Genomic DNA, 1,741 nt, shown 5'->3' with positions numbered 1-1,741 from the left:
ATCAGGTAGTACGGATACATGCCACTGTATGATCCATTGTGGAACATGTCTATATTCCACCACATGAGCAACGTGCTGTTGTAAAAAGGAGTCCATAGTAGAACGTAATAAAGATAACATACAAGGGATACAACAGGAAATACAAAGGAAAATTACAAATAGTAAGCAGCAAAAAAGCAATAATTTCTGTAGCCAAGGCCATCCCCATGTCCACATTCCAAAAGGGTTCCACTCATCACGAGCTTGCAGTTACTTTGTTAAGTGTTGTAGTTCTTGAATCTTTGCATGAATGGATTGCGAATGATCACTTAAATTCATACAACACATGCCTTTAACATCCTGACAGCCATGACCATGGACTAGCAATAGAAAATCAATGGCAGCACGATTCTGCAATGTAGCTTATTGTATGGAATCAACATCGGTCAGCAAGACTGCTAAAGCACTACTGGTAGCATTACTAAATTTACTTAACCAACAGCCAAGTGTATTTAACTTAGCTAACGCTTGAGCGCTTGCGACTCCTGGTGCCGGAAAAGATGATGCAATTCGCTGTCCAGCAGACCAAAATGTGGGATCTGAATTACAATCAGATGTAAACTGGTGTACGTCACGGCGCTCCCGGCGTGTGCCATTTAATGGTCTCTGATGCAACATTGTAATATCGAGGTTTAATAAAGTTAACCGACCCAACATACAAGGCCCTCTCTTTATGGCCTTTGGGATTCCAGCCCAAGCTCTGTCCCCTCAAAGGAGGAAGAAATCTCTGGACAATTGTTAATAGGAATTAAAGGACATCGTCCACTTGGTAGTAGTGATGTTACACCAAGCAGCGACATTTTGGTAAATTGCCTTGGTACTGYYCACCCACCAGGYTKCRGACTGATTTTTTCCCAGTATACTTAAACATAGTACAATAAGTAGTGGACAAAGACCCTAGAAACTGCAGTTCTTGTGGTGGTAAAGCAGGCGATATGCCTGCTCGTGATAGCCAGCTATCCCAGGAGCTGTTCCACTGTGTACCACGAGACTGGCCGCTGCCGAGTGAGGTGTTACACAGGACTGTTAATTCTTCTGCCGTCAACGGTGCRCYMACCAAGCAGGYAGARAACGRGTTCTGTGGRGYAGCAGTACTTAAGCACAGGTGATCTTGTCCCGTGACGTTGGCTAGAGTCACCCAGACATTCTGTTGTGGCTGAGGTACAATCCAGGCATACCTGGGAAAATAAAAGGGGGGAGGGGAAGACAACACACTTCCATCCCTGACATTTCTCTTTACCTAAGGTGTTCATTTGGTACTCGCACTGTTGCTCACCCTGAATGACAATGATTACTGCATACAAATCATCAGCTGCAAGTATTTCGGCCGGAAGTGGCACTGGTTGTAAAGGGGGTTGGTACCAAACATGAGCTCCTGCAAACCAAGTTGATGGTGGCTCACTTGGTATTACACCGTGGACATAATACACATTAAACCATGGAGCAGGGGGTACTGAGACCAGGCACACTGTGGTATTTTTGAGACTGAACAACAGAGGCGAAATCAGGWTKGCTTGTATGAGGTCTTGAATTGCTTCATCACCCCCTGGAATTCGATACTGTTGCTGATTAGCAATTGGAATACCTGCTTCTTCCATGACCTTTCCTACTTGGATGGCATGGATGTGCAACCACTGCGTGGTACCAAATGCCCAGAGGGACCCATCTATTTCTAAGGCTGGATGGCAAAATGTCCATCCCT

At 45.1% G+C, this 1,741-nt stretch overlaps 1 pseudogene; it reads right to left on the bottom strand.

Moving 5' to 3' along the window:
- Positions 1-247: 247 nt before the first annotated feature.
- LOC146601286 (uncharacterized) lies at positions 248-1,637 on the bottom strand (annotated as a pseudogene).
- Positions 1,638-1,741: the final 104 nt, after the last annotated feature.

The sequence above is a fragment of the Rhea americana genome, unplaced genomic scaffold, assembly GCF_003343005.1.
Source record: "Rhea americana isolate MKP2758 unplaced genomic scaffold, rheAme1 scaffold_1054, whole genome shotgun sequence".
Classification (NCBI taxonomy): domain Eukaryota; kingdom Metazoa; phylum Chordata; class Aves; order Rheiformes; family Rheidae; genus Rhea; species Rhea americana.
The sequence above is the reverse complement of the archived record's forward strand: the minus strand, read 5'-3'. Positions and strand labels throughout refer to the sequence as shown.